This window comes from Microcaecilia unicolor, chromosome 2, assembly GCF_901765095.1.
Source record: "Microcaecilia unicolor chromosome 2, aMicUni1.1, whole genome shotgun sequence".
In the NCBI taxonomy this organism is placed as follows: Eukaryota; Metazoa; Chordata; class Amphibia; order Gymnophiona; family Siphonopidae; genus Microcaecilia; species Microcaecilia unicolor.
This window is the reverse complement of record NC_044032.1, coordinates 63,734,912-63,754,074: the sequence shown is the minus strand read 5'-3', so window position 1 is coordinate 63,754,074 and position 19,163 is coordinate 63,734,912. Positions and strand designations below refer to the sequence as shown.

Here is a 19,163-nt window from a genome sequence, read left to right as displayed (position 1 = left end):
AAGATCTCCTTCATCGCTAAGCTCTGTCCACCCTTACAGCCTCTCACAGCTCCCATACACCTCTGTCACCTGTGGTCTCTTCATACTGACAGAGGTTACAGAACTCTCCAAATCCTTCACCTCTCTGTCATGTGTGATCTGCTCACCCTGATGGACATCACATAACCCCCTCCGACAGCCAAGGAAACACCCACCCACTGATATTTTCCTTCTCATAAAACTCTCCCCCCCCCCCCCCCCCCCTTCTGGTCTGTCTCACAACATGACATCAAGTATTTGATAAGAAAATCACACAAATCAAAATGTCAGCGCTTCACTAACACACAAACTACCTTCTATTAAACCTAATTTCTACATGGGTTATATTAAGACAAGTTATGTTACTACTAATTCATGTTATTTTAGTACAAGTCCCATTTTATATGCAATGAGACAATGGAGTCGATATTCAAAGTGATTTAACCAGTCAGAAATGGCTCCTGGCCAGTTAAATCGCCTGTTTGGGGCTCACTGCTCATTTTCAGCAGCACTTTGGTAAAAGCACTTTGGCTTTTAGTTTTAGTTTTCCTTAGCTGAGGTCCATCTGCGTAGAGGCTATTCTGTTTTGAGATAAAATATCACCTTTCATTATTTCAATTATTATTTGTATTCTGGCTGGGATACTATTTGGGCGATTCTAAAGAATCTCCAGGCTCTGTTGGGTATGATGAAAAAGCAGCAGTTAAATCAAACTTGTGATGTGCAGAAGCTAGATTCTGTGAGAAAGGAATCTGCAGAGATTGTTTTCAAGCACAAGTACTGGTCAGCTTATAGTGTTAGTAAGGAAATAAAATGAAGTTTATAAATTAGAAAATAATTTGAGAAATTTATTGCTCTTGACTATAATTTTTCAGAGCATATACCCCCTAATTCTATAAAAGTTGACATAAATTGCATGTGCAATTTAACTGAATAACAAGCCAATTACTGTCAATAACTGGCTTTTTAAAAAGCAAATATTGCTGCTCACTGAACTCAATTAATATGTACTGCAAAAATTTAGCTGCTTAACCCGTGCCTAAATTTTATGTCTGTCCCGGAAAACGGGGCATAGAAATTGGAGGTCATGGGTGTTTTGGGGTGGAGTATGGGTGTGGATTCGAGTTACAATTATAGAATAATGGGGTTCTGTGCGTAAATTTAGGCAGGGCATTCACACATTTTCATTGGTGCAAATGGACGCACCTAAATTTACATGCGACCCCTGCGCTTAAGCACTATTCTATAAACAGTGCCTAACTTTAGGCATGGCTTATAGAAACAGTGCTTAAGTGTTTGTTTTTACACTGATTTTTTAGGCACGATTTATAGTCCTTGCATTCAGTAATAACAATGTGCTTTTGTATTCTGGCTTGTGCATCAGGCTGGTTTAATGTCCGCAGTGTAGACCAGTGTCTGGACTGCTTTACCCTTTTTTAGTAAGAATCTATATCATGCTTGTCCTTTAAGTAAATGCAAAACGGGAAACATCTCAATGATACTTTCTCTTATTACTTGTGTAAGAATAAAAAGCTGGCAATCATGGTTCTTTTTTGTATTTTTTACACGCTCTCAAAAAGGTCTCTCAGAGGATATTTAAGTACATCTGCAGTGCATTGACTTGGGAACCTAAATGTGGCAGACTTGTTAATAAGTCCTTGTTAAAATGACTCTCCCAGATGTCAGCCTGTGCTTGCAGCTCCTGGGACTGAAGGGTAATTATCTCCTGAGAGTTTAGCAGAATGCTTTGAACTGCAAGATCTGACAATCCTCAGTGGGCCTCATTGGTTCACATTTACACAACCAAACTTTAGTTTTTGGTTTCAGCCGAAACCAGGGGATAAGTTTTGACTGCAGTTTCGGCTTCAGCTGACAGCGGTTAGACAGTTCGGTAGCAGTTTCGGTTTCAGCCGAAACTGAAAAAAAGCAGTTTGAGTTGGCCTCTAACTTGCTATATAAACTTGTGGAGGTCATTCTACTTACTTTTTTCTGAGTCAAATTAGCCTATAGAGAGATATTCAATACTCACAACAAAACCTTACTGAACTAATAACAGTTCAGTAACGCTCTAGTTCCTTGGATTACTCTTTTACAAGACTATGAAAAGAAGAATGTGAAAAAGAGAAAATTGTAGTTGATTTTGAGCATGTTGTCGCCTCTGGTCCATTCTGTGAACTGACACAAGAACTCTTCAGGGAGCTGAAGAGCCACCTGACAAGCCATCTCCTGGCTTCTTTCTTTGCAAAGGGAAAGATTGACTATTAGGATTCTTAGGCTTGTGGAACGTCACCTGTCATTTGCCAGTAAACCACAGATAAATAATAAAATCATTCTAGATCAGAATTCTCTAAAATTAAACAATTTACTGTGGTACCTCATGCAAATAAACTGACAAACAGTATGGTGTGTCTGGTGCAGTCCACACTGTATAGAAAAACAAAAGTCAATACAGTCCATAAGGAAGTCACTGTCAATCAAAACAAAGTAGGGATTTCTTCATCAATCACATTTAGCAAAGGTACTTCTTGGAAAGAGACCTACCCTGGCTTTCCTCATATCGATACCTTGATGCAGATTCTTTCTTCAGTAAAAAAAAAAAAAAAAAAAAAACCCACAACAAAAACAAAAAACTGGAATACTTCTGAACCATTGGCAGATGAGATTCTGAATCCCTTGCAGGCAGCAACCTTATAGAATTTCTGCTTGTCTGGTAATTCTCTCTCTGACTCCTTCCAGAATTTTAAACCAGACTCCTAGTTCTGCTGGCAGAGCTGCTCAAAGAAGCAGATTGTAAGAGCAAAAGCACAAGTCCTGCTGCATGCAAAGGGACATAGCTGTAACTGGCCTTGTCTGTGTCCCAGTCCAGTGATGTCATCGGCGTGCCTGATGATCAGGGTTTTCCATTTATTACCACAAATCAGAAACTCAAGTTATTTCCTTACTTTACGTGACATGATATCAAGCATTACCAAAAAGCCCAGTGTGCTACAATAAATTCAAAATTGATTTAACAAATAAACCCCCCATTTCAATCATCTCAGACAGGTTACATCTAATCAAAACCTTTTCATTGAACTATTTATCCCCTTTTCCACTTAAAGACCACTCACAACACTGATTCCATCTTAACTGAAAGCCTTCACAAAAACACATCTGGTCAATATTCAAAATGATTTAAATGGGTAGATGAGGCTCCTGCCTGCTTAAATCACGCTGACTTGCTGCTAATATTCAGCAGCACTTACCGGGTAGTGCCATTGAATATCAGCTCTGATCAGCCATTTTAAAAAGTGGGACTTGAGAGGGGCATTCTGAGGGCAGAGTTGGGGAGGTGCTGGCAGCTGTGTGGGTGCTGGCTATATTCAGTGCCAGTGCCCGCACAGCTAAATTACCAAGCAGGACCACATAAAAGTCATAACTTAAATCACTTAACTATGCGATTGTTGGCACTGAATATCAGCCAGCACCTGCACAAGTGTCAATTGTGGGCTAGAGGGGTGTCGAGTGTCTCCTTGCCTTTTTCACTCGTTCCAAAATTGTAAAGACTAGGGAAGTTACATGGAAATATTTTTAAAACAAAAAGGAGGAAATATTTTTTTCACTCAACGAATATTTGCCAGAGGATGTGGTAACAGCAGTTAAGCGTATCCGGGTTTAAAAAAGGTTTGGACAAATTCCTGGAGGAAAAGTCTATAGTCTACTATTGAGACAGACATAGGAAGCAACTGCTTGCCTTTGGATTTGTAGTATGGAGTGTTGCCATGATTTGGGTTCCTGCCCAGTAGTTGTGACCTGGCTTGGCCCCTGTTTGGAAAACAGGATACTGGGCTAGATAGACCATTGGTCTGACCCAGTATGGCTACTATGTTCTTATGTCCTAGAGCACTTCTTATCTCCCCTCCCATCCCCCAAGGATTTCTGATCTCCCTTTCTGCCACTTCAAGGGCCTCCATTCCTCTGTGCACCCCCTTAGCCCCAAAAGGCCCCCTCAGGCCTACTTACTGTTTCTGGTGGTCTAGTGGTCCTCAGGGCAGGAGGAAACCCCACTCACTCCTGTCCCTCATGGTTCCTCCTTGAAAATGGCTGCTGTGACCTCTAGCGGTAATCTTTCAGTACTAGCAACAGAACCGTGAGACTACCAGTAGAGGTCATGGTGGCCATTTTCAAGGAGGAACCATGAGGGGCAGAAGTGAGTGGGTGTCACTTCTGTCCCAAGGACTACTAGACCACTGGGGCTTCTGGGGCTTGGGGAGGGGGGAAGTGTTGGAGGTCTGTAGGCAGGGGGAGAAGGGGAGATCAAATATGGGGACTCTACTTATTCAGGTCCTACTGAATATCGGCTGGGACCCCTATAGGCTTTGGTGACCAGCTCACTAGGAATTAGAACCGAACTTTCAGTGCTGATGGCCAAATATAGCCCAGTATTGAATATCCAGGACTAATTCCATCCTCGGCTGTCAGTGTTTAAAAAAATGCCAACTTGAATATTGACTGGCATGTATTCAGTTTCTTTTAAAAAACTGGATAATAGTTTTCACAACTCAACTTCAGCGGCAGTGAATTCCATAGCCTGGGGCCCAACACCATACAAGGTCAGTACTGCAGGTAAAGCCTGCTGTGAAGAACATATTCTTACAGTACTACTACTACTTAACATTTCTAGAGCGCTACTAGGGTTACGCAGCGCTGCACAGTTTAACAAGAAGGACAGTCCCTGCTCAAAGGAGCTTACAATCTAAAGGACGAAATGTCAAGTTGGGGCAGTCAAGATTTCCTGAATAGAGGTAAAGTGGTTAGGTGCCGAAGGCGACATTGAAGAGGTGGGCTTTGAGCAAGGATTTGAAGATGGGCAGGGAGGGGGCCTGGCACATGGGCTCAGGGAGTTTATTCCAAGCATGGGATGAGGCGAGGCAGAAAGGCCGGAGCCTGGAGTTGGCGGTGGTGGAGAAGGGTACTGAGAGGAGGGATTTGTCTTGAGAGCGGAGATTACGGGTAGGAATGTAAGGGGAGATGAGAGTAGAGAGGTAAGGAGGGGCTGCAGACCGAGTGCATTTGTAGGTTAGTATGAGAAGCTTGAACTGTATGTGGTACCTGATTGGAAGCCAGTGAAGTGACTTGAGGAGAGGGGTGATATGAGTATATCGGTCCAGGAGGAAGATAAGACGTGCAGCCGAGTTCTGAACGGACTGAAGGGGGGATAAATGGCTAAGTGGGAGGCCAGTGAGGAGTAGGTTGCAGTAGTCAAGGCGAGAGGTAATGAGAGAGTGGATGAGAGTTCGGGTGGTGTGCTCAGAGAGGAAAGGGCAAATTTTGTTAATGTTGTAGAGGAAGAAACGACAGGTCTTGGCTATCTGCTGGATATGCGCAGAGAAGGAGAGGGAGGAGTCGAAGATGACTCCGAGGTTGCGGGCAGATGAGACGGGGACAATGAGGGTGTTATCAACTGAGATAGAGAGTGGAGGGAGAGGGGAAGTGGGTTTGGGTGGGAAGACAATAAGCTCGGTCTTGGCCATGTTCAGTTTCAGGTGGCGGTTGGACATCCAGGCAGCAATGTCGGATAAGCAGGCCGATACTTTGGCCTGGGTTTCGGCAGTGATGTCTGGTTTGGAGAGGTAAAGCTGGGTGTCGTCAGCATAAAGATGATATTGGAAACTATGAGATGAAATCAGGGAGCCCAGGAAAGAGGTGTACATTGAAAAAAGAAGGGGTCCAAGGACAGATCCCTGAGGAACTGCAACAGAGAGCGGGATGGGGGTGGAGGACGAACCATGAGAGTGTACTCTGAAGGTACAGTGGGAGAGATAAGAGGAGAACCAGGAGAGGACAGAGCCCTGGAACCCAAATGAGGACAGTGTAGCAAGAAGTAAATTGTGATTGACAGTGTCAAAAGCAGCGGATAGGTTGAGGAGGATGAGGATGGAGTAGTGACCTTTGGATTTGGCAAGGAACAGGTCATTGCAGATTTTAGATAGTGCCGTTTCTGTCGAGTGTAGGGGGCGAAAGCTGGATTGAAGCGGATCGAGGATGGCATGAGAGGAGAGAAAATCAAGGCAACAGCTGTGAACGGCGCGTTCAAGTATCTTGGAGAGGAAGGGTAGGAGGGAAATGGGGCGGTAGTTGGAGGGACAGGTAGGGTCAAGTGATTTTGAGGAGTGGTGTGACTACAGCATGCTTGAAGGTGTCAGGGACAGTTCCAGTGGAGAGAGAGAGGTTGAGGATATGACAGATGGGGGGGGGGGGGTGACAGTAGGAGAGATGGTGTTAAGTAAGTTGGGGGGGTGGGGTCAGAGGAACAGGTGGTGCATTTCGAGGAGGAAAGAAGATGGGCGGATAAAGGATCATATCTACACAACAAAGTCCTCAGATGTGTAGGGTCTTTAAAATTCAAAGGACATTATAAACAAAATAGTTTACAATGAATGAGATATTCAATTGGCAACTAATTAAGTTCCGCCAAAACCAGATTTATGATCATAAGCTCTTTTCTTCTTCAACAGACTAGCAGCCATATTCTGCACTATAGTCTCTTCAATTAGTATTTTGGAATGCTACAATAAAGACTGTTACAATTTGAAGTGCAATGTAACATGTGTATCAATCAACATGGCCAAATCTTTTAGATCCAATAAATATTGAAGCTACTGAAGATGATGTAAACTGGCAAATGAGGCACAAACAATAGGTACAATCTAGTAATTCAAAGTCAAAGCCTTATCTAACCACACACCTAAATTTTTAACAACCTCTGTTTCTTTCAAAATGTAACCAGAAAGAGAGGGGGATAGTTAACATTTTCTGAATCCTGGTGATCCATGCATAATGTGACTTCTCCAAGTTAAGCATTAAATTCAGCCTTTCAAAATCAAAGTGATACTTCTTGTAAACACATATGTAAAGGTGAAAGGTAAAACAGCTTGGAAAAGAGATGATTAAGAAGGGATATGATAGAGGTCTACAAAATCCTGAGTGGTGTAGAATGGGTAAAAGTGAATCCGTTTTCACTCTTTCAAAGAGTACAAAGACTAGTGAACACTCAGTGAAGTTACATGTAAATTCTTTTAAAATGAATAAGATATATTTTTTCACCCAATGAATAGTTAAACTCTGGAACTTGTTGCCAGAACATATGGTTACAACAGTTAGCACATCCAAGTTTAAAAAGGTTTGGACAAGTTCCTGGAGGAAAGGTCCATAGTCTGATATTGAGATAGATAAGGGGGAAGCCACAGCTTGCTCTGGGATCTGTAGCATGGAATCTTGCTACTTTTTGGGATTCTGCCAGGTACTTGTGACCTGGATTGGCCACTGCTGTAAACAGGATACTGGGCTAGATGGACCATCGATCTGACCCAGTATGCCTATTCTTATGTTCTTATATATTTTTTTAAAACCCTGGTGCTCATCAACCTCCATCTATAACCGAGTATCATCAGCAAACAAATGGCAAGACAGTCCAAAACTATCTATAATCTTAGTTATAAGTTAAAACAATAATGGTGATAAAACCGAACCATGTGTGTTGACGATACAACATCTGATTCTTATCCTTCCCAGAATACTGTTTGGTATCTATCTGTCAAAAATGAAGATATCTAAGTAAATACCCAGCAAGTAATAGACTTGCCAGTCTCTGTAATAATAACTGATGATTGATTGTATCGAATGCTGCAGTCAAATATATTAAGGCAAACTCAAGTATTTGCAAAAAAATCATTCTAGGAATTCAAAGCAATAAACCCATAGACTATTCTGATAAGACAGGAATAGTTCATAGAGAAACCTGTTTTCTCCTGTGGCCTTTTTGTTTCATTTAAAAAATGAGTTAAGCCTTTGGCTATCAATTTTCTGACAGGCAGCAGCTCCTTTCAGTGATTAGGATTGGCAGTGAGGGGAGGTCAAAAGGTTTCCATATATAGAAGCAACTTTAACATGAATGCAAGAATTGCTTTGCAGTTTATTTAAAAAGATGACATTCAAAACATCCATCACTCTTTTTTTTTCTATCAGGTTAAGACAGTGAACTTTTTTTTTAATCACTTTCTTTGTTCCTTGTTGGAAAGAGTAATGTTTTTGTATTGACTTAAAGAAAAGCATTCTGTGCCAGGACACTAGGGAGTTTTTAGCCCACACCCTGTGTTTGTTCATTCAGCAATTCCCAGTGCTACCCAGGCATAATTTAGGAGAAAATGCATTCCTCTGCAATATCAAGGAGAAGAAAAAGGTCAGAGTGACACAGATCACCGAAGTTTGGCTACAGAGGTGACTTAAATGTTAAGAAGTCCTAACAGCTATTCAGAAGAACTGTGGTTTTCACTCCCACCCTTCGAGGCAACCAAACAGGTCAGGATTTCAGTATACTCCTAATGAATATGCATGAAAGATTTGCATGCAGTGGGACTAGTGAGCCTGCAAATCTCTTTCATGTATATTGATCAAGGATATCCTGAAAACCTGACCCATTGCTGGTCCTAAAGAAAAGATAAAACCAGAGGGAGTCAAGGAGAATGTGTACATGCAGCTGCATCTTGAGAGCCTGGATTCTAAGAAAAAGTAAAAGAGTAAGACCAAAGGAAATTAAAACAAAATATTTTTTTATGATAGGTATTTTGAACCTTTAACTAAATTAAGTTGTTTTAATTTCCATTGGTCTTGCTCTTTTTTTTTGTTCCGTTACTGTAAGACCTTGCCACTTTTTTTTTTTTTAATCTAACATGAACCTGGATTTTAGCAATGCATTTTCTACTGGATTCAAGCCATGTATCTTGTGTTGAATTGTCACAACAAACAATCTTGCAGAATGCTTGGGCTTGCCCTGATTACCCTTTTAGAAGCTAGCTCAGCAAATATTTACAATTACTTACAATTCAAATGTATTTATTGAATTTACTTTAAAGAAAGAACAACAAAAAGAAACAAAACAGCAAAGAGAAAAAGCTAATGAACTGTAGACACTATTTACAACCAAACAGGGCACAACTTGTTTTTATGTCCTAATACAATTTGATCGTTCTGCAGCAACTCACTCATATATTAGCATGAGATATACTGTTTTCTACCAAGTGTTATAATCAAGAGAGCAGGAAACAAACCCCTATGGATAAAGAGCAAGAGGAGGAGGTTAGTAGGGTGGACCAAAAAGACCAGCAGCCGATGGAAAGTAAAAATTTGTTGTCAAAAGCACCTGTGCTTTTGATAATAAACAAGATTTTACTTTCCTTCAGCTGCTGGAGGTCTTTTTGGTCCACCCCTACTACCCTCCTCCTCATAATCAATTTGGGTGACATCCTTCCAGTTGATAAGGACAACTTTAAGAATCATTCCAACCAGCGTATATTAAACAAGCACCATTGGAATAGGATCAGGCAAGAAGACTGATGACTTTGAAAACTCTTGGGGGCCCTTTTACAAAGGCGCACTGAAAAATGGTCTACTGTAGTGCAGATGCGTGTTTTGGGCACGCGCAGAATCACTTTTCAGTGCACCTGTAAAAAATGTCTTTTAAAAATTTTTGCCGAAAATGGGCATGCGGCAAAATGAAAATTGCCGCGCGTCCATTTTGGGTCTGAGACCTTACCGACAGCCATTGACCTAGCGGTAAGGTCTCACACAGTAACCAGGCGGTAATTGTCTATGTGCGTAAAATGCCAAAAAATATTTTCTGGTGCGCGTATCGGATGTGCGTCAAAAATGAAATTACTGCAAGGGCCATGCGATAACTCAAAATTGATGCAGCTTAGTAAAAGGGCCCTTTGAACTGATATTTAAACAAACAGCTTTTCTTATCCACTCAATCAGTTTTCATTTATAACATCCCACACATTGTCTCGCTTTTCTGCAATCTCTACTGGGTTGCAGGATCTTTACAGTTACTATTTTCTGCTGTATGGCAGACTTGGGACACAACTTCAGGAAGGTGACACTGGCTAGTAGGCTTCACGCTCTGGGAATTTGATCTGGGTTCCAGGTCAGGACCAGTAAAACTGGGAAGCTGTTGACACCAAAATCTACTCCACACCTTCCCCTTTCCAATAAATCAGTACAGGAAATATATTGTTTGGAACCAAGGATTTACTGAAATAATGGCAGAGCCGAAAAATAGCAAGCTGTTAGAGCTGGACTCTCCTTTTTGGCTAGAGAACCCCTCCTCTCTAACTCCTTCCCCTGAATACATCATAGAACTCAGATATGGTCACAAGGGCAATACCTTGGCAGCTTCTGATTCCATCACAGATCTAGGAAACATACTCTGTATTCTCTCCTTTTCCAAGACTGGGTGCTCTCTACTGCTTTTTTGGGCTCCAAAGAGGCATACTTTCTCTTACCCCTTCACTCTTCTCTTAGCAGTGATACAGCAGCTTATCCAACCAAAGACTCCTTCTCCTTCTGGGGTGCTGAGTTAGACAGCCCCAGATATGCTCCTTGGTGTTACAGTAACTTAGCAAGCCAAAGACTCAGATGACCATAGGATATGGTTTCCCTATCTCACTAGCCAGGAAAGCTCATCCCTATTCTATAAACTGTAAGAATATAAACAGGTCAGAATATAATACTTCAGTAGAGCCAGTAGAAATGTCTGCCATCTAATGAATGCAGAACCTTAGGCCTCTACATCTGTACAGGAGTATGTGGCAAAAAGATACAAAAATATTTACCATCATTTTGTGAGCCACAGGCTTGATTAAAAGCACATCTTAATAGATTGCCTATACATGTTACATATTATGAACTCCAGAAGGAAGCTGTCTTTGGCACAATGCAAGAACCATAGTAAGTATCAGCAGTAAATTTAAGAGATTGAGATCATACTCCCCACATACTCTGGCTTAGGAGTGAGGTTCATTACCTTCATGATATGGCATTGCCCATTAGAGTATTTCTCTTGAGCTCTTTCTGGGAAGTCACACCACTTTCCAGACAAAGCACTTTTAGCTCCATAGGGGGGTTCCAGCCTCCGGCCTCTCTGGTCTCTTCCCTGGATCCTTGAGTCTGAGCTAGTACCATGAACTTCCTTCCTCTCTGGCATTCTTCTTATGTTCTGGCCAATGGCTCAGTGTATTACTTGTTTCCCTTATCCGTTTACCTCTGTAGGTAGACTAATCTAAATAATTCTTATAGGAAAACAACTCCCAACAGATTTAGCCAAGGCCCTATGGTGCAGAACTCTGCCCAAGCAAATATTCCTTACTCTGTCTAGGGGAAGGTAGGACCTTGCTTTTGGCACCTAGGCAAACTTGCCGTTAGAAAACGAAACCAGAGGAGGACCAAGATGGCGTCCGTGAGAGGAGGTGTGCTGTGAGCGCTCTTACCCCTCCACTGATCTTCACTGAGCTTGCTTTCCGACCCCCGAATTTATGGGGAAAAGAAAGGGGAAGACAGGGGCTAAAGCCCCCTCCAGCTCAGGTCTTGTTCTAGCTACGCGACAGACCACGATGGAGGCGTTTTGCGCCCCAACACAGAGAACACTTTTGCCGACCTTGGTTGGATCTCCGGGTTTTCCTGGAGACCTTAGCTCTGAGACGGTGTCTTTGAGCCCGCCTCAACAGACGGCGCCGCCGAGACCCGTCGGGGGGATTGTCCCGCAAAGAGAGTTGCTGCTGACTTTGTCCGCATCTACAGGGGGCCCAGCGGGATCATCCACGCCGGAAAACTTACCAACTGGATGAAGTCTGAATGGAATATTTCCCCAGGCTTCCCCTATACTGGCAACTCCCGTGATGATCTCTGGTGGATTTGAGAGACCAGCCGTTGTTACGTTGGAAACCCTGTTGGAAGCAATTCAGGCTCTGTCCTCGACTGTGCAACAATCCACGAACCTACTTAAAGCTTAAGTAGCTGAAATAAAACTTCAACATCAGACAGTAGATGAGAGGGTGAAGACAGTAGAAGAAAAATGTGAGTTAAACAATTTTGAGATTAAAAAGTTCCAAGTATGTTCTGGAACTTTGATTGTAGATATGGATAAAGTTCAGAAGAAGACTGAATATCTAGAGAATCAGTTAAGGCGGAACAATTTGAGATTCCTGAACTTTCCAAAGTTGCCAATGATACCTGCTAATAGAAATGCTGAGAAAATACTTTTTGGAAGTTTTGGGAATTCCAACTGATTTATTTCCCCAATAATAAAGGCATATTATATTACTGGCTTGAAACTACCTTCTGCACCAAATGTATCTCAAAACCTTACTGATTTACTGGAAACCTCTTTGGAGGTTATTTCTGAACGTACTACTTTATTAGTAACCTTCGCCTTCAAGTCTGATAGAAATAACGTTCTGAGGCTCTACTTCAGAAATATGGCTCAACAATTTTATGGGTCGAGGATATAGGTCTACCCGGATTTAAGTAGATCCACACAGAGACAGAGAAAAGAATTCCTCGCGCTGAGGTCGCGTACTTTAGCGCTGGGAGGAACTTTTTCCTTAAAATTTTCCTGTAGATGTCTTATTTCCTTGAATTTGGTTAACTATGTATTTTTCGATCCAGTTAAATTGGTACAATTTATTTCCCGTAAGGAAAGTGATACAGTTGAGCGGCCTTTGACTGCTCCAACGGATAGCTGAAACCGCTGGCTGGCAAATGTGCTCTAGCCTCTCATAATATTTCTTTTTGCTAAATATTGAGTTAATTCTCTTTAAACAATTTCCTTATATCTTGGACTTAATATATGGACGAATTTAAAGGCTATTTTCCTGTTATTTACTTTGGAATAATTGTATTTCATTTTCTGGCATTTATTTTATGTAAATGTATAATTGACATTTAATAAAGATAAATAAAAAAAAAAAAAAAGCGAAACCAAAGCCAGCTGATATATATTATATTTATTATAAAGGAGATGTACAAATATAGAATAACTCTGCATAAGGCTTAGCAAAATGCAAAAAATATATATATATACATATATATATATATAATTTGCTGATAATAATAACAGAGAACTAGATTGCTACTGACTAAAGACTATACACAATGATTCTCACTAGAAAACCAGACAATTGCACAACCCGATTAGTAACACTAAAACTACAGTTTCTTATGAAAATACACCGTTAACAGCTTACTCCCTGATCATGAGTCATGACGTAACCAGTCGTTGCTTAGATAACACCAATCACTAATCCCAGACCGTAGAAAGGAAATCACTGTCATCTCACCATGCTGTCCCCAAGGAAGCCTCTCAAGGAGATAAGTGCAGATTTCTTCTTAGACTCTAGCTGTCTTCCCAGCGAGTCTCAGTCTCAGATATAGTGCAGGGTCTCTGCAGGAAGCAGGGTCACAGTCACTCCGTGCTGGTATAGCTGAACCAATCGGTATTTCCACCAGATATGCAGTTCACAAGGTTAGAACAACACAGTCTCTTGCTCCCTTCGAGCCTTCTAACCTTGTTGGGTTTTTCAGGTCTCTCCTGTCTTCTTGCCAGTTCCAACTGTCTGATGATCTCCGACTAACTTCCTCTCTTCAGTTCCCGCTTTCTTAGTACCTCTCCGTCGGGTGACAGCAGTGAACCAATCCTGATCCTGTCCAGCTCACTGCATGGGCAAGAAGAGTCCTTTGTTTTGTGACCTTGAAAATGGCAACTTTCTGGTCTGCATCTCTGTTTCTAACCAGGCTTTCTGGAGTCATGGCCTCACTCCCCTTTCAGCTTCTCAGGGAGACAAAGAGGTGATTGCAACACAGAATGTCTTTGGAATGAATCATGCCTGCCAGTGATTTTCCACAAGCTGAAAAGCTGGATCTTGCTAACACAGAGGTGTTCAGGTCAGAGGCTGTAGAATCCATCTTGTTTTTAACAGGATGCATTAGGCTTGTATGAACCAAGATCAGTGCACCTACGTAAAAGACCCCCTTAACCCTCTATTGCCTCAGGTAAGAAAACAGAGATTGTGAGTCCTCAAGGGACAAAGATAGTGCCTGCTTACAATGTGTGATTATCCTCTGTCCTCCGCCTTGAACTTGATGGTTACCCCCCCCCCCCCCCCCCTTTTTACAAAGTCGTGTGATAATGCCAACACAGCCCATTCATGAGTGGGCTGTGTCTGCATTACTGCACTGGCAGCCACTAGAGCGGTTTTGTTAAAGGGGAGGGGGTAAGTGGATTATAAATTCCAGAATTAAATTAAGGCTGAATCTATAAGCTAGGAGCCACAGCCTACTACTTTATCATTTCTATAGCGCTACAAGGCATACGCAGCGCTGTACATCATACACAAAAGACAGTCCCTGCTCAAAGACACAGCCTATCAATAATAAACTAGGAGAGTACAGTACAGTGACCAGAGAGCTACTTATGCATATGTTTGATCATTTCACTATTGTTATGCTGTTTAACAAAATTGGAAGTTTTATGTTAAGCTGTACCTGCTGTGCACCTTCTTAGGGGAATCTCTTCATAACCACAGTTAACAAATCCCTTTAAATAAATAAAAATTAAATTGGACCCACAACAAATCTGAAAAAACAAAATTTACTTATACTGAGAGTCTGTACATCAATTAAAGAAAGAGAAAAAGAACCTGGTGCTCTGACAAAGTGAAATTGTATCCTACATCATAATTACTATATCTGGTTCTTTAAACAACTGTGCAAATAATTAGTAACCATGCTATTGCATTAATGTCAAAGAGGCACAGTGGCTTAATAATTTTATTGTATATTTATAGCAGTCTGAAAACAAAAAAAATGTTTCTAAGAAAGAGCTTGAATGTTTGCTTCCCTCTTTAAGTTGTTGAATAATTGAAAGACAGGGTTGAAAGAGTCTTTAATGCATTTTTTTGCACTCCATTCAGGTACTAAACCATAACAAACAGTAAAGATGTGCATTCATTAGCACTCATTCAGTTCCTTTAGGCATGTGCCGTAACAAGAATGCAAAACTGATTAAACATGCAGTAACCTATAAAATATTTATCATTTTTAAAAATTTTAAAAAAATAATCTAGATCGTATCCTTAAACTAAGCCTGTCTGAAGTGATTTACAACAAGTCTGCTGTTTATACAATACAAATTGATCCACCTCTGATGTGCATAGTCAGTTCCATGCTTTAAAAAGTTCTAACATATTTACAAAGCCTTTATTAACATAAAAAGCGAGAAAATTGAAAAAAAAAAAGAAAAACAAATCCGAAAATGAGTTGCAAATCAAATTGACATTTTTTTACGTGCACATTCCCAACAGATATGTCTTTAATTTAGGAAGTCTTTCAGAAAGGTGCACTAGCGTTTTTAGCATGAGCTAACCATGTACATGCCCATAATATTACCATGGCCATCTACACAGTGTGCAATAAGTTTTAGCGCATGCTAAAAATGCTAGCACACCATTGTAAAAGGGGCCCTTACTGAAACATCTCCATGGAGATTTCTAAACCTCCCAAGATAACTGGTTCCAGTGCTCCCATTGTAATTTAAGACTGCTCTCTCCCAATATTCATCTGGTGGTGATAAACATTTTGAAAGGCACCATAGGTGCTACTGGAACTTATCCAAGTATCAGCAATATTCAGACCGGTATTTGGGTAAGCGTTTGGATTGAGTTAGGACATCCTTTTTGATGTTCCTAAATTTCATCTGAGCACTTACCCAGTTAGAACTAAGCATCTCTTCTAAAGGGGTAAATCCTGGCACTGCCCCAACTCCATCCATGGACCATCCCAGCACTACCAGAATAGTGTTGCAGCAGTCACATCAAATTTTGAGCGGCACAAAGCAGTTAAGTGCCACGGTAAATATTGGAATGACTCATTCACCGTGATTTAACCAAGCAGGCGCCTCTTCTGCCTGATTTAATTGTTCTGATCATCTACCCTATTAGTTTTATTCCCTATTCTTAGTGGAAATGAAAAAGTACTCAGCACCATGACTGGAACTAGGCAGTTTGACAACTAGACCAAGAAACACTAAATGGGTCCTTTGCCCCCCCTCCCCCCCTCATACACTCACACTTCCACTTTAAACAGTACTGAGAGGGGTGGCCTAGATAATGTTTCATGCACTGAAATACCAAGTTCCAGTCCTGGGGTGGCCAGCATAGTCTCTAACATTTGGAACTCTAGTTCTGGCCTTGCTGATCCCATTCTTTTTAGAAACCTTTTATAGGTTTGAATACTGACAGCAAGCCACTGCTCAGGCTGCACTCATTAAGTTAAATAAACAATTCCAAGTTTCCCCCCAGATCATACCATCAAAGCTTATGATAATATTTGCCACTTTGATTTTGATTTTTACCAATTTCTCCATATTAGTTTTGAAATATGGGGTTCCAAGCTACAGCAGCACACCAATAAATAAATGCCTTCAAAGCAGGGGCGTATCTGGACTCCGGCGGTAGGGGGGGCCAGAGCCAGAGGGAGGGGGCACATTTTAGCCCCCCCCCCCGCCGCCGCCGCCGAGCCCCCACCGCCACCAATGACTCTCTCCACCCCCCTCCTGCCGCCAACCCTCCCCCGCTGCCGTTCTTACTTTTGCTGGCGGGGGACCCCAACCCCCGCCAGCCGAGGTCTGCTTCCACCTGCCGCTGCCGTAAAAACTTCTTCTTCAGCTGGCGGGGGACCCCAAACCCCCGCCAGCCGCCCCGCGGTGTTTAAAATTCATCTTCGGCCTCCGTGGCCGTGCTGCTGTGATAGGCGCTGTTGAAATCCACTTCGGAGTCTGACGTCGCAGCACGTACAACGTACAACGACGTCAGACTCCGAAGTGGATTTCAACAGCGCCTATCACAGCAGCACGGCCACGGAGGCCGAAGATGAATTTTAAACACCGCGGGGCGGCTGGCGGGGGTTTGGGGTCCCCCGCCGGCTGAAGAAGAAGTTTTTACGGCAGCGGCAGGTGGAAGCAGACCTCGGCTGGCGGGGGTTGGGGTCCCCCGCCAGCAAAAGTAAGAACGGCAGCGGGGGAGGGTTGATGGCGGTAGGGGGGTCCAGGGCAAAATCTGCGGGGGCCCAGGCCCCTGAGGCCCCACGCAGATACGCCCCTGCTTCAAAGATGAGAAAAGTGCAAGTATTACTTTAATTTGTCTTATAAGTAATCCCTTATGAATAAATCCCAGCACATTATTATTATCATCATAACAACATTGAATTATTATCTCACATTCTACTTTCAACTGGTAATAAATAGAAATAAAACAAAACATAGGCAAGAAAATAAGATGATACTTTTTTTTTATTGGACTTAGAATACATTTCTTGATTAGCTTTCTAAGGCAATACCTTCTTCTTCATGACAGGAATCAGCAAACGTTGAGAGACATCAGAATATAGAAGTGAAACATAAAAACATTCCAATGACAGTCTGACAGGAAGAGGGTAGGGATGGGTGAGGTTGGAATGCTACAATGCACAGACTTTTACTCTATTTTTGTGAGGTGTTTGAAAACTGGAATTAGGTAGGAGAAAATGTACTTTACTACTACTAATAATCATTTCTATAATGCTACTAGATGTAAGCAGTGCTGTACACATTACATGCAGGTACTTTCTCCATTCCTAGAGGGCTCACAATCTGTTTTTGTACCTGGGGCAATGGAGGGTTAAGTGACTTGCCCAAAGTCACAAGTAGCTGCAATGGAATTGATCCCAGGTTGCCAGAATCAAAACCTGCAGCACTAACCATTAGGCTACTCCTCCACTACCTATGAACTGCTTTGTCATATTTGTTTGGTGCAGAGGGTGCCGTGATTTTATAAAGAGGTTAAGGCTCTTTAGCTTGGAAAAGAGACAGCTGAGGGTGGATAAGACTGAGGTCTATAAAATCCTGAGTGGTGTAGAGTGAATCGATTTTTCACTCTTTCAAAAAGTACAAAGACAGACCTATGAAATTACGTGGAAATACTTTTAAAACAAATACGACAAAACATTTTTTCACTCAAAGAATAGTTAAGCTCTGGACCTCGCTGCCAGAGGATGTGATAACAGCGGTTAGCATATCTGAGTTTAAAAAAAGGTTTGGAGAAATTCCTTGAGGAAAAGTCCACAGGCTGTTATTGAGATAGACATGAGGGAAGCTACTGCTTGCCCTAGGATTGGTAGAGTGGAATGTTACTGCTAACTGGGTTTCTGCTTGGTACTTGTGACCTGGACTGGCCACTGCTGGAAGCAAGATACTGGGCTAGATGGACCATTGGTCTGACCCAGTATGGCTATTCTTATGCTCTTTTATTTTATTAAAGAAAACAGCCAGTACAAAACTATTATTTTATTTTTGTTACATTTGTACCCTGTGCTTTCCCACTCATGGCAGGCTCAATGCAGCTTACATGGGGCAATGGAGGGTTAAGTGACTTGCCCAGAGTCACAAAGAGCTGCCTGTGCCTGAAGTGAGAATCAAACTCAGTTCCTCAGGACCAAAGTCCACCACCCTAACCACTAGGCCACTCCTCCACTTATTACACAGGCAGAATGCCGATTAAGCAGTAACAGATAAATACAACAGTTACCCCCCTTCCTCCCCTCTCCCCCCCAGGAGAGACCAGGCCAAACATGAATCGCAAAACAAATTAAAGTATTCCCCGCAATGTATAGTACGGTAGTCAAGTCGCAGAGAATCGGCTCATCTGATCCTTCTTAAAATAATCCAGCTTAATCAACAGGTGGGCCCACCCTGGGATACTCTGTTGCTTCCAAACTGAAGCCATAAACAGCTGAGCAGCGGATACTATAGAGGCCATCAGCTGATGGTGGGCAAAGCACAGCCAATATTTCCTGAAGCAACTGAGAAACCATAACCCAAAAAGCACACGCCCTTGGACAGGACCACCAAATATGGGCAAAAGTGCCCTCCTCCAAACATTCAGTGCCTGAACCAAAAATCTTCCTAAGGAGAGGAGGAGTACAATACCACTGAAACAGTATTTTATATATCCATGTTCCACATAATTGGATGCAATTGAGACTCTCAAAAGCCGAGTATAAATAAATTGCCAATTAAGAAGAGTCAAGATATGTACCAAGAAGGGCGTCCTAAAAAACGCTCATAAATATCTTCTGGTGGATGACTGTACAATAAAGCTTTATATAATCGAGAAATCAGTCTACTCCTGACACCCATATGAAACATTTTCAAAAGGGTCTGGTCTCCCCTACCCCAATCTGGAAGGACTTGTTTATGCATAAAATCTCACATTTAACAATAAGAGTAGTAATCAGTG

General features: G+C 42.0%; 1 protein-coding gene across 3 annotated transcripts in view; it reads right to left on the bottom strand.

The window, feature by feature from the left end:
• ZNF532 (zinc finger protein 532) overlaps window positions 1–19,163 on the bottom strand; it is a 238,197-nt gene that overhangs the window by 44,763 nt on the left and 174,271 nt on the right. The window lies entirely within an intron of this gene.